Source organism: Rhineura floridana, chromosome 13 (assembly GCF_030035675.1).
Source record: "Rhineura floridana isolate rRhiFlo1 chromosome 13, rRhiFlo1.hap2, whole genome shotgun sequence".
Lineage (NCBI taxonomy): Eukaryota > Metazoa > Chordata > Lepidosauria > Squamata > Rhineuridae > Rhineura > Rhineura floridana.
Genome location: NC_084492.1, coordinates 24,787,261 through 24,801,514, shown reverse-complemented (window position 1 = coordinate 24,801,514; position 14,254 = coordinate 24,787,261). Strand labels below are relative to the sequence as shown.

General features: G+C 41.3%; 1 long non-coding RNA gene across 2 annotated transcripts in view; it reads left to right on the top strand.

The window, feature by feature from the left end:
- Positions 1 to 5,068, top strand: part of LOC133369409 (uncharacterized) — a 75,033-nt gene extending 69,965 nt beyond the window's left edge. For both annotated transcript variants that reach the window (XR_009758880.1, XR_009758881.1), the window contains exon 3: positions 4,991 to 5,068. This is a non-coding gene — a long non-coding RNA (uncharacterized LOC133369409). The remainder of the gene's footprint in view (positions 1 to 4,990) is intronic.
- The last annotated feature ends 9,186 nt before the right edge of the window (positions 5,069 to 14,254 follow it).

Below are 14,254 nucleotides of genomic sequence, written 5' to 3'. Positions count from 1 at the left end.
ATAGGGAAAGTATGACCCTGCTGCTTTATCAGCTTTTGATATAATCAACGGTGGTATCCTCCTAGACTGTCTCTTGGTGAAGGGTTTCAGGGGCACTGTTCTGCAGTAGTTCCAGTCTTGAGGGACGGCTACAGAAGATAGCATTGGATACTGCTTCTCGGCTTTCCTGGCTCTTGAGATATGGTCTGCAGCAGGACACTATATTGTATCCAATGCTATTTAACATCTATATAGCGCCATTGGGAACGGTCATTAAATTTGAAGTGAGGTGCCAAATGTATGGTGATGAAACCAAATTCTGTGTTTCTGTAACTTCTGAACTGGGGAGTGTCTGCGAAGTCTGGATGCAGTGGTAGACTGGACGAGAGCTATAAACTGAACCTTGGCAAGATGGAGGCTCTGTGAGTGAACAATTCCTAAGTCCGGGAAGACAGCCAGTTGTCTGCCCTGGATTAGTTACACTCTCCTTGAAGGAGACATGTGTAATCTGGGGGCTCTCTTAGATTCAGCTCTGTCACTGTCTGTGCAGGTGTCAAGGCCAGGAGGGCTGTTAACCAGCTTTGGCTGGTAGGACAGCTACAGCTATTCCTGGGCTGTAATATCTTGACCACTGTTGTCAATGCATTGGTAACCTTAACACTAGATTAATGCAATATGTTCTATGTGGGACTACCCGTGAGGTTGGTCCAGAGGGTGTGGCTAGTGCGGAAGATGGCAGCTAGGCTGCTTGTGGGGGCAAACTGCCATCAGGGTATAACACCTTGTCTGTGGGATCTGACTGCCAGTCTGCTCTATGGCCAAGTTCAAGGTTTTGCCACTAACATATAAAGTTCTCTACAGCTCGAGAAACTGCCTTATCCCTTATGTACCCAATTGGTCATTATATTCTGCAGGAGAGTCTCTCTTTGAAGTCCTTAAAATATTACACAGTAATTCAGAAAAGGGCCTTCTGTGTTGCTGCCCCTGTTCTGTGTAACACCTTCTGTTGAGATAAGACAGGTGCCCAGTATTGCACATTTTGAAAGCAACAGAAGACATTTTTGGTTCAACAAGCTTTTCCATCTGGATGAAAAACATTTTCCCCTGTCTCTGTGTTGGGTGTTTATCTGCATTGTTTTTAAAGCTCAGTTTTGTGGTTTTTATTGTTTGATTATATTTTGCCTTGAACTTTAGATGAAAGGTGATGCATAAATTCATTGAAGAATAATAAACTCTCAAGACACATTGCTGAGATGCATTTAATGAGGAGTGGTGGCTACAGAGTTGTGCTTGCATATGGCGATTTCAGGTTCAAATCTTCTTTGGATGATGGTCAGAAAGCCCTGATCAGAAAATGTATCATTTATTTATTTATTTATTATTTCACACTTAAAACATATTTAAAAACATTTTTTTTTAAAAAAAAGGTTGAAAACATTTTTTTTAAAGAAAAGAAGGTTTAAAAACATTAAAAAGCAATTCCAACACAGACACAGACTGGAATAAGGTCTCTACTTAAAAGGCTTGTTGAAAGAGGAAGGTCTTCAATAGGCACCGAAAAGTAACAGAGATTGTGCCTGTCTAATATTTAAGGGGACGAAATTCCAGAGAGTAGTTGCCACCACACTAATAATAATAACCAGTTGTCTCCAGGGTGCCCATGCATTCCATTTTACATAGAGCAGTCCTCTATTTTAAGGAGTCCTCTGTCTGAAGAACTGTCAGATCCAAGTCTGGTTAAAAGATAGATATATATGAAACAAAGGAAACTACCTTCTTCTGAGGCAGACCATTGGTCCATCTAGTTCAATACTGTATGCACTAACTAGCAGAGGCTCAGGAGTTCAGATGGAGTCTCTCCCAGTCCTATCTGGAGATAGTGAGGATTGAACCTGGGGTTTTCTTCATGCAAAGCAAGTGTTCTATCACTTAGATCTTCTAAGAACAGAGCCTTGAAATTGTCCATCAACAATTAATACCTGAACAGCAGACTGAATAGCAGCACAGGTCACAGTCTTTCCTACTATGGTAAGATGTATTGAATTGCTATTTAAATTATAATTATTGTTTCTAGATGTGCATCTATGCATATAAATTACCATATGCAAGTTTATGCAAACTTGTATCCTCTCTTGTCCCCCTTCCCATGGTGTGCTTCCTCTGGGCAATCAATGGATCAGCAATCAGTGAAGATAATGTAATACTGGTATGTGACATCAAAGCAGTGAGCACCATTCAGCACAGAGGCTGCTGGGTTCTTCACTATTGGACATTTCCAAACAATCTTTAAAAGCAGCCCCAAGCAGAGCACAATGAAGTAATCTAATCTGAATGTGACTACGGCACATGTAACAGTGACTAGATCCAGATCTATATTGTGGTCTCTAGGTTTTATTCTACAAGCATCCATTCAATCAATGCTTAGAGCTCCCACAGGAGGAAGGGTTTCCCAATCCACTTCAGTGTTGGGGAGAGTTCTGCTCATGTGTCCCTGTTGCTAATGCAGGATCTGCATATGCACATCAGCGCTTGTGTGAAGCTTTGGTGTGTGTGTGTGCGCGTGCGTGCATGTATGTAATCTCATCATAAAATATTAAATTATTGGGAAGCTTTTTTCAATTTCACTTTTAGTTTATATATATGTAACCACTTGGCATTCTGTCAGGTCAGGTTCCTATAATCACAACGTGGGATGTCTGGTGGACATTTTATGTTCAATGCCCATTTTTCATGACTTGTTTAATTAACAGCCATTTTTGACCTGGGCTTGTTATAAAAGCAGAGCCATTCTCTCCTGCTAAATTACATCTAATGAACATAGTTGCGTGCTATCAGATACAGCAATTGATCATTTTCAGATTTCTGTGTTTTTAAGCCTGCCTCATTCAAAACAGCTTTTGTGGTTTAGTAAGCAGGTGAAATCAAAAATCTCATTTCACATCTGACATTAATAACTTTCGGGGGAATGAACATTGGCATTTATGTGTGGACCCAAATCGAGTCCAATGTCCTAGAAGCACAAGGTCAGCAGACAATGCTACTAACTAGATAGGAAAATAAATCATGCATAATGCAGAATTTCTACCTTACATGTTAATTAATGTGTGCAATCAATTACTGATGTTACAATATGAGAAAGAAACTGGTTGGGAATGAGGTAATAAAAAATACCTATAGATTTATCTGCTGCTTTTTTCCCTGTTTAAACAAATAGTCTTCAAGCCTGTGAATGCTGTGTTGAGACATGCTCTGAATAATAAGCATCATAAAATCTAATCAGATTTATAAGAGGAATTGATTGTTGTGGCAGGAGGAGAGGGTAGAAAATAAGCTGAAATTTAAGTGTTAATTTTTATGCTAATCCACAGTAGCTTCATATGAAGCAATTTTGTTCTGTGCCACAAATATAAAATTGTCCCTTGCAGAGAAATGTCAACTTGGTAGACCTGAAAGCAGTAATTTATTAAGTATGTTTCTATTAGTATGTGTCACAGTTGTTAGCAGGCAATACACACAATGGGGCTTCATACTTCTCCTCTAAGTCTCAGAATGTTTCAGCTCAGTGGTTAGAACGTGGGGCATTAATACATTATCATATACAGGGTGGTCTGTGCCCTGTGGACAAAAGGCTATTTAATACAATTTAATGTCATTCTGAGAAGAAGGGGGGAAATAAAGACAGGGGATAAAATGGCATCTGTGTGTTTCACAGTGCAGTCATGCAAAAATCCTCAGTTTTAAGAGGTATGACATTTCTGCCAAGAAAAAGAATAAAACTGGGGCATTTCTCCCCCGAACCTGTTCCCTTCTGCAGTATTTTCTAAATGCTATTAAGTGATCGATTTACACAGGCACTTGATGATGTCATCCATAAGGAGCAGAATGCAGATGACAGCAAAATACGGGTGACAGTGACCTTGTTCCAGCATCCTTGGAACCCTGTCAGATTTACTTCCAGTGTATGGTTTCAAAGAATATACTTTTTGGACAATATCTAGTTACCGGGTAGTGAATTAATAGAGTTAAGGGTTCTGATGCAATTCTCAATATAGGTCAATTACATGCACCAACATCTGCTCTGTCACTATCATTTGCATATAGCATTCATATGTTAATGATGCCTCTTTTTACTCAAGTCATATATTTAAAAAACAAGATTTGCATATCAGTTTGGATCAGTATATTACAAGCAATTTATCATTTTCTCCTTCTTGTTATGATTTAGGGGGGGAAATATACAGTTTTCTTGAGTGATGGCTGCTACATTTGAGTACGGCTCTGATTTATACAAGAAACCCCTTAGTGGGAAAGCTTCCATTTTAAAGCCGCTTAAAGCCTTATAAATCAATAATGACACAGATGGACTGGTGATAATCTATTTAGAATGCCTGATAGCAAATATTGTTGTACAGATGATTAGAGTAGTAACTGTTTTAGCAGCAAGCCTTTCCTCTCTTTGTAAATGGTAAGTTTGAACAAAAAAGTGCACTTAATGTCAGAAAATCTTCTTGCTGGGTCTGGATTGCAAAGGGGAGGGGGAAACATAGAGAGAAGAACAAAGAGAGTTCCCAGCTCCTGCCAATATAATAATATCAGTCCCTGTTTCTTTAACAAAACAGGCCCTCTTAATGGAATTGTGACTTCAGGTGTAAATAGCATTAAAAGCTGCTTTTTTGCTCCTCTTTGCCCTGATCTAGCACAAGGAGGGAGAAAATAAAGTGGAGGTTGTCAGAAGTGGCAGCTGCTTGGAATCCTGATAAATATAAGCTTTTATTGATCTGATGAAAATGAAAGATCCCAGCGCTCTGCAGTATTTAGCTTCTTGTCTTCAACACGTCACCATCGGCCTTGCTTTGGGATAGATTTTCATTCTCATACACCAGATTTGATTTCATCTTTAACCTTTTCAGTTGAATTTCCTTGACCTCTGCATATTGCTGTGATTTGGTGAATTTGTTACATTTCACTTTACATCATCTCTTTTCTTTCTTTTTTTCCCCTTTTGCGATAGGAAAGTGGGACACCCCTTTGGCAATCTGTCAGTGCCAGGCTCAGCTGCTTCCTTTCACTGAGTGATTTCTAACCAGACTGACAGTCCTTAAAACAAGTATGCAGTTAAGCTGCTAAGGTAAGATATATTTGCAACTTTTACTGAACATCCCCCTCTTCATAATATATATCTTTTCTAGTCCTCATCACTTGAACATCTCCTATCCAGCTGGCTGTGCTGAAGAGAGTGGAAAGTTCAGCAATTTGTACATATATAGAGTCTGCTGAAAATAATTGGTGTAACGTGCTTGAAACTTTCGTGCAAGGGGTAAAGAGGAATATGGGAAGGGGATCAAGTGTGGCCTTTGAGTGACACAGTTAACAGAATTATGGCCAATTTTTTTCTGTGAAAAATGAAGGCAACAGTTCAGATAGGTGGGGGAAATCATTCGCTTAAAACTGTTCATGGAGGTAGGTGGGTAAGTATCCTATGCGCCTTTAGTTTTGCTCCATGGTGTCTATGAGTGGTGCTGTAACAATCAAGCTCTCTTTCCAGGGAATTCTGGGAATTGTTTCTCTGTGAGGGGAATGGAACCTTTGAACAATTCTCACAATGCTTAACAAACTATAGATCCAGGCCCAGGCCAGGGGGGTGGCAAGGTTGGGCACTGGCCGAGGGCCCCTCTGGCTGGGGTTGGGTGGGTGTAGCTCCTGCTCTGTGATCTGTGATCCATGCCAGCATCTTGGGTGATGGTAGGCATGCGCACACAGCATGCTAATGTGCTGATGCAGCTGGGCCTATTTAAGCGTCCCCCCACCCGTAGCGGTGGTGGTAGTGCTGCAGCAGCGCCACTGCTGCAATCAGGTGCCAGCCTTGTGTAGCTCCCAGGATTCTTTTGGGGGAAACTATGACTGTTTAAAATGGTATAATACTGCTTTAAATGTATGGTGTGGATGTGACCTTAGTTTTTGTAAAATATAAGTGAATTTAATTTCTGCCAGTGAGTACTAGGAATCCGTGGCTACAAGGGACCTACTGATAGTGGAACAAATGTTTTCCTTCACAACCAGTAGGTTCCTATTACTTATTGATGACAAAAAGAAAAGAATGAAGAAGTTTTAAAATCCACAGGTAGTATTTTCAGAAGCCACAATGCACGCTCAGATGAATTTTTATAAATGTATAGAAATTCTTCATTTAAGGTGATGTTTGCTGCCCATGCGTTCTATGCAGCTGTGTCTTCCCTGCATGATTTGTGCCGGGTTTAGTTTCCTGAGCATCTCAGCTTTCACTAGGCAACAGGATTCCTAGTCCTCATGGATGCAGGAATCTTTCTTGAACAGGCATAAGCCACTGTTGGACTGTAGGCTTCAAGTGGTAATGTGTAGGAGCTTTCAGACCTTTTGCTGAGGCTGCTACCACCAGGTCACAGTTATTCTGTGCCAGCACCTCACCCTTTCCCTCCTATGCACATCATTGTCAAATGGTCTGAATTCTGAAAATACGCAAATACATCAGTCAGCTGTATGCAAACTGAGTTAATTTATCCAGCCTGTAACAGTGGGGCATGTGTTTCTTTTGGCACATAATTTGAAGTTTGGGTGTGGAATACAGTACATCTAGCTCTCCTCGAGGTGCAGTAAACACCTTCTACTTATGAGAGCCTCTGCTGTTATTTTGAGTAGTTTTTGATACAACCAAATCATAGTGAAGATTTGAAATAGCTTTTCTGAAAGCCTGAGCCTAAGTCATAAATTATTCTACACCATGATTCGTTCACATAGTAAAACCATACCTCTTTGCCTGACATTCCTGAAATAGAGAAAAAGGGAAAAGTTAAAAATAAAATGAAACATTTAAATCTTTACTGTGAAGAACCCTCAGATGACAATCTAGCCGAGTTGATAAAAGCTGCTATCAATTACGGTTTATTACTAATTTATTAAGGTGTTAGTAATAAACATTAGGATGGCAGCATCCTCTTGGTTCTTCAAAAAGTGGACTTCTAAGAAAAACGAGGGGGTATGAGAGGGGCTAGAGAAAAACTGTGTAATTTTGCAATACTTATTTGCATGCCAAGGCCCTGAAGCCTGTCACCCGCTTCACTGGAGTCCATGGGTTAGTGGACGAGTTCTCAACATACAGGCCACACAAGCACACAATTGTTTGATTATTTATAAAATTATTTCTGTACAGCCACATCATAAAATATCAGGGCAGTTTACAGTGTTAACCTATAAAACTCCTTTTTAAAAATAAAAATACAGATAACCATCAAGGTGACTGACTCATCCAAATAAAAATTAAACAGCAGCCTGTCAACATAAAAAGGTCTTTTAGTAACACCTAAAAGACGAAAGCAAGGATGGCTGGCCATATCTCTGCTGGTGGAGTGTTTCATAGCATATGACTGGCAGCACTAAATGCCTGACTTCTAGTGGAGACCAGTCAGGCCTCTGTAACACAGGGGACAACTAAAAGCACTCCTCTGGATGATCTCGGTGACTGAGCTGGGATATATGGGCTCAGGCGGGCCTTAAAGTATCGTGAACCTAAATGTTTCAGGGCTTTGTATGTCAGCACAAGAACCTTCAACTTTGCCCTGTAGCATACAGCCAGCCAGTATATCATTGTATATCCATTTGATACAGCTGGGTTCTGCACCACCGTGTGTGATCCTGTCATTCCTGCTAGGCATATTTCAGTCTAGAAGGAAACTAATCCCTCTCCATATACTTAACTTCAGAAAACTCCTTGGAATTAACACTAAATGATGCTTCCATATTAATTTACTAACCAGACATTAGCGGCAATTCGTAATATTATCAGCAGCATGCTTGCTAAACAATTACAGTGACAACAGTTTATTTAACTACGCTGTGTTTTGGAGGGCAGTCCTTTAATAAGGTAAGTGTTTAGCTCCCCACAGTATGTCAAACAAGTGATCTCAACCGCCAAGCTGCTCGTACTGGGAAAATCGCTAGCATTGCCCGTAAGGTTTAGAGATTATGTGCCAAGCAAGGGAATTGCTGCTTAGTGTATTCACCCTCTGGGGAAGTGAAACACAGATGGGGAAGTTCAGAGTCTTCTAACACTTAGCTGTTACATTAGTGGTAGCAGTTCTTCTGCAGAGATGGGAGAAGTACTTCATGCACCAGTTGGGAATCATTGTGGGCACCAGCATTAGAGATACCAGACCAAATCCTGTTCCTTTAAGGATTTCCTGCTCCATTTATGCATTCCTGTATTTTTATTTATTAACAATGCCCATATGTTGCCCCATCACATTAAAATACCTGGGCTTTACATTAAATAAGTATATATATATTTAAAAAGACCAACTAAGTTTTATTCAGGACAGATCCATTGAAATTAATGAGTCTACTGTAAGTTAATCATGACCACTGTTTGAATACAAAATTAAACATAAAACGATCAAAGTAAAAGCCACATACACACAACAAGAAAACAAAATGCACTGCAACCCACAAATTTAAACACAGAGATGTAAAAGCTGAGAGTATAAAACTGAATTATTGAAGAGGCCTGGGTGAGCAAAAGGTCTTCCCCTGGCACCAAAAAGACCTCAAGGATGGTGCCTGTTGAACCTCTCTGGTAAGGCTGCTCTGTGACCGTGTTGCCACTACTGTCCATTTGGTGAGGGCACTTGGAACAGGCCCTCTGAATAAATTCTCCAGGTATACGTGGGAGAAAGCAGTATTTCAAGTTCTTAAGGTATACATGGGAGAAGGCAGTCTTTCAGGTAAGCTTTTGGGGCATTAAAGATTAAAACCAGCACTTTAAATTGGGCTCAGAAACTGACTGGGAGCCAGTGAAGCTGACAAAGCTCAACATAATATGATCAAACTATCCAGTGTTCCCTAAGTTGAGAAGGGGTCCTTCTCGGTGTCCCACCTAGGCTGGAGCCTAGAAATAGGGCCTTTTCAGTGGTTGAACCAGTATTGTGGAATACTTTGCTGGCTGGCAAAAGTTTTTTCATTCCAATAGGCTTTTGCCTACTATGGCCATTTTTACTTGTGATCTCTGTTTTTTAAAATCAATGTATTTTAATGTTGGGTATTTTAGCTGTTGTGCATTTATATATTTTATTCTTCTATACTTTGCATTTAAATAGAGTGTATTGTATTGTGATTGCAAATTGTTGTAAGCTGCCCTGAGTGGTGTATATACAGTATCCCTGACCATTGGTCATGCTGGCTGGAGTCCAACAATCTCTGGAGGGCCACAGGTTAGCCACCCCTGACTTATGAGGTGGATCCACCTGGGCTCCTACTGGGAAGAAAGGTGGGATATTCTTCTTCTCCTTCTCCTCCTCCTCCTCCTCCAAGCTGCTCCCTTGGACCACTGATCACATATCTTGTTGCTACCTTGTTTTTTAAAAATTGTATTCATTTTGTATTTCATGGAAGCAGTGATAGAGGATTCAGTAGCCTTTTTTTGGGGGGGGGGGAACCAGTTTTGAGACAGTTGAAATGGCCATCAATTATATTTTTCTCCTCAGCAGGTAAGTTAGTACAGAACAGCTTTGTCAAGTCCTTGATAAATAATCCCTTTCCTTTAGAAAGATCAGTTCATTATATTGAAGATACCCGGGCATCAAATGTTGCATAATATGAAAAACTGGATTAAAAAAGTTTGTGAATCACTAGAATATTTACTCCCAAATCCTTACCTGACCACCTATTGAACTTCCTTCCAGAGCTTAAACATATATATATATTCCCCTAAATGTGCAAACAAGCAGCTAATTTCATTGCCATGTTGTCTCTGTGCAGTGAAATAAAATGTGATTAGCCAGCTGAAACTGTGCAAGTTTTCAATCAGGAGTTAATTCAGTTGCAGAATCATATGCATATATAGGTTTGAAACAAAATTGACCTTGTTTATGTAGTCTGAACATATGATAAATGCCTTATTCGTTAACAAGCAACTTGACAATGCAGATGCCCTGTGTGATAACGCATAAAAGTTGAATGTGAATGATTTGGAAAGCCCTCACTGGTGCACGGATAAGGCTTCAAGGCTTTTGAAATTAGGAAAAAGAAGCAAAAGTAGCAAAGAATTTTGTTACCATCTCTACAGCATTTGATCCCCTCCTTTTTCTGCAATTGGTTGACAGATTTAAGAGCAATTGTGTATATTTGTGGGTGCTTGGGCATCTTGCAGAAGGCTTTGATTTGATTATTTAGGCTTGCATACCATTTTATCAGTGGTGGCTGGTGCCTGTTGAGAATGGTGAGGCGGAAGGCAGGGAGCCCAACACAGAGCTTGGGAAAGTTACTTTTTTGAACTACAACTCCCATCAGCCCAATCCAGTGACCATGCTGGCTGGGGCTGATGGGAGTTGTAGTTTTAAAAAAGTATATTTTCCAAGCTCTGGCCCAACAGTAGGTGGAGCCAGAGCCAATGGCAGGCGGAGCCAACTAGTTCTAGTTTTGTCCCCATCCTCTTCCCTACTGGGTTCTACCAGTGCAACTCTGAGACTCAGCAAAGGAAGCTGACAGGCAGTGCAACCCCCTGGATGGGTTGGAAGGGAAAATGCAGGCAGATGGCCGCCGGCCAAGGACAGGCTGAGGTTGGCGGAGCAGTGCCCCAGCTCCCCTAACAGACTAGCCTGTACTGCACTTTATACATAAAAAAGTCTCAAAGCCATTTACAATATATATACAACAATAAAACAGAATAAAGTCGTATTAAGAATGGACAGTAATGCACAGCTGATGGGCGTTGTAGTTCAGCAACATCTGGAGGACCAAACCTCCCCCACACCTGGTGTATAGAAACCTCTGGCCTTTGTGTGGCTGAAGTGTAGCCTACCATACATAGATAAGAGCCGCATCCTTTGTTCTGCCCACTTTTGCCTCTGGCCCATCCCACCCCTGGCATATGCCTCCCTGGAAGGTTGTCTGTGAGGGAATGTGGCCCTCAGGCTGCAAAATGTTCCCCACACCTGGTATAGACAAAGGGTGGAACTACTGATTATGAGGCAAACGTGACATTCCCAGCCTGATGCTTTCTTTGCCATGCTAATTCAGTGGTGGAGGGAGGAATGGCAGGGAAGCATCTATGGGAAGGCAAGGTGCTTAATCCTTCCTCCGTACACTGATTCTCCCTTGCATTTTAATCCCCCACGAACACACTAGAGTCTAAGACCAGAAATAAGCCTGATTTTGGGGTGGGGGGGTGGGAGGAGGCACAAAGGGTTTTTTCAGGGAAGAATCAGCAGGTGAGGGGCAGGTTAAGCTTCCCCATACTGCTTGGGCTGCATTCAGGTGGCAGCTTATTCCATTTTCCGGAGGCTTCCTTACCTGATTTTTTTGCATTTTATTTGATCTATCACATGACATAAAAGTCACTTCTGGAAATCTAGTGGGATATATAATCTAGTGGAAGTTCAGTGCCCATTTCTGTGTGAATTGCTTTGAGGGAAAAAAAGCATTTCCAACCCCATTAATCCAGAACGTCATGGGAGTAAAGTGATAAAATTTGGGTCAGTCTACCAGCACACAGTTCGTTCCTGCCGTTTTCATGGGGGCATAATGGGGGAACAGAAGTGTGCATGTGTGGAAAGAGTGAGGGAGCAGTCACACGTCCAATGACATTCATTGTTGTGTCACACCACACCCACTCAATAAAAAGAATGCAATAAACACCATGTCTGAATGCACCCTTACTGGTTATAACATTAGCACTTCTGTACCGATTTCTAACATTCCTTTCATGCTGCAATACCTGTTGCCTTATAGAACTGTAGCTTTTTGATTGATATACCATCATGTCGTGCTAAATCTCATTCACACCAGTGGGCACAATGTGACACAAGAACAAATAGCATTGGACGTGCTGCCGCTCCCCCACCCATTCCATTCCCCCACAATTCAGTGTGAGGTATGCCAAAAACCCACCCAAATTTTTCTTAGGTGAGCAGTGGGAGCATGATCCACAATGCAAAACTCCTGCAATATTTTGGGTTTCCAGGGTTGCAAGCAGATTATTTTGTGTGTGTGTGTGTGTGTAAACAATATAGAAATGAGCTCTAAACTTCCACCAGATTCCGCTAGATTTCCAGAAGTGGATTTAACATCGCATGAAACTTCAGATAAAATGCTTCAGATAAAATACAGGTAAGGAAATGCTGAGAAGATGGAATAAAATGCTGTCTGAATGCAGCCTTGCTGGCTGCAAATCCAGCATTCCACTTTTTCATAACCTCAGCAAATACAGGCTTCAGAATTTGAATTTGCTGAGAGAACCTACAGTTCCACCCTGAGAAGTCTTGGAAGTGTCTTACATGTTTAGTATCCGTATGAGGTTTATCTGCTCAATTTGATAGGACTCTGTTTCATGTGAACAGGAGGCGACCTGCAGCTTCAGAGAGAAATCTTGCTATGCTGTTTTGCTTTCCTCCCCTCTTCCCCATTTCTGTCTCCCCTTTGGTTCTTCTTGCCTTACAAGCCATGTTACCCACAGCAGGCAACCATGTATGATTCTGCCAGTTTCCCAAGTGTCGTAGGAATGTAACGGTAGCCTAGATTTCACTCGACAAGAATGCATCAAGCTAATGAAAATGCTATTAAAATAGCCATTGTCTTCATCCAGTATTTACGGCGCGGTAGTGAGTGATGTGCCATTAACGAAAGACACCAGCATGTGCGCACCTGCATTCTAGAATGTGTTTGTGAGTGGGGGAAGGGAAGGATGCAAAACCTGCGGCTTTGGAGAGGCAGCATTGTAAATCAATGGAAAGCTGTCTTGTTGCATCTGTATCCCAACAGAGGTGGACTTGAAGCAACAGCACCAACAAAGGTGCAAATGTCCTTTCCTTTCATTCCTCTTAATGGGGTGTTAAATTAAAAAAAAAACTTCAGTTATGACCATATAAATGTTGCTGCTGTTAAGAAAGTGGTCCACAGCACACAAACTTGGCATGAGTCATTGAGCACATGCATTTCAAAGTATATTAAAAATATTTATATAGTTAATTTGCAATACAGGGGAAGTGGAGCTCTCCTCTAGATTTTAAATAAGAATAAAGTGCAGATGCATTCAATCTTTTCTTTCTTTCCTTCCTTCCTTTTTCTTTTTTTTAAACCATCACCTTGCTTCTTATTGATATGTGCCATCATTTATGGATTTGTATTTGTCAAATAAGGGCATGTCCAGGGTAGCCTCATTTGTATTCTTCATAAATAGCATGGCAAGAAGCACTATAAATTTTACACAAAGGCTACCTGCAAAGCCTGAGAGAGTAGAAACAGCCTTTCCCAACCAGTGTGCCTCCAGATGTTGTTGGACCACAACTCCCATCTTCCTGACCATTGGCAATGCTAGCTGAGGCTGATGGGAGTTGTGGTCCAACAACATCTGGAGGCACACTGGTTGGGAAAGGCTGGGTTAGAAGAAACATACAGATTGGCTGGGAAGAAAAAGAAGAAAATCCCCTTTCGAGTTCCTCATTCTGTGTTTAAGCAGAAGCCTGCATCTTTTGCATATTTTAGGCTGTTGCATACTGTGGCTACAGTTCCACAGGCTAACTGCTTGGATTTCACTCAGGCACAAATATCCACAGCCATTGGGCCCGTGAAAGGCTTCACAAGGCTAAATGAGCTGGCTGATGAAATCATATCCTCTTGCTAATGAAAAATGTGTCTTTGTTTCATGCCAGGAAATTCCAAGTAAAGCTCAAGTGAAAGAAATGCTATCAGAGCTTAATATTTGACTCAAGAGATGTTGGTTTCTTTGGAAGTGGTGCCACCTTGGCTGGACGCTCTTCCCGTTCCTCCCAAATGCATCAAAGATGGTTGTGGTTGTCCTGTGATAAAGAAGGGACATTTTGCACATGCACAGGGATGTCATTTCCTGTATTATTGTTCCATAGTTTCAAGGGCCGAGGACCAAAATAGACATGGTGATACCCAATTAAATAAAAATAGATAGCATCACATCAGTTGCAGTAGTAGTAATTTAACTCTTTACTGTGGTCCCAATAAGGATTCCCCATACCCAGCCCTGTAGCCAGCCTTCCTTATTAGGTGGGGCAGCCACATTTCTAGATGGAGCATGTGGGGGGGGAGGCACATATCACCAGCCCTCCCCCTCACTGTTGGAGAAGACATGAGGGCCAGGTCAAGCTGAAGGGAAAGACAGTGACCTTGCAAGTCACTCCTCATCCAGAGAGTGTGTTAACTTGAATGAAGTTTATTCTGTTTTATGGAGAGATCCCCAGGAATACCAGACTCAAAAGCCTGACTTTGCCTATGACTA